The sequence below is a fragment of the Penaeus monodon genome, chromosome 32 (genome assembly GCF_015228065.2).
Source record: "Penaeus monodon isolate SGIC_2016 chromosome 32, NSTDA_Pmon_1, whole genome shotgun sequence".
NCBI lineage: Eukaryota > Metazoa > Arthropoda > Malacostraca > Decapoda > Penaeidae > Penaeus > Penaeus monodon.
Window position 1 is genome coordinate 29,082,298 of NC_051417.1, and position 259 is coordinate 29,082,556.

Below are 259 nucleotides of genomic sequence, written 5' to 3' on the forward strand. Positions count from 1 at the left end.
CCGCTCTCGACAGCCACCCGGGACAGCTAAATATGAATGAAGGCTAGAATTTTGAATCACCGAAAGGCTGGTGTCCCAACGAGAGGAAAACGTGAGGTGTCCTTTTTTTTTTAATACGTATTGTGACCAGCCATAGAGATTCCCCGTTACGTTACTACTGTGTTATGTCATCGTGTGTTGGCTGTCAGTTACCGTGGCTGTGGATGTGGCCGTGTGGGAGATATAGGTACTATGTCAGGTGTGACGTGTAGCTGGTAGT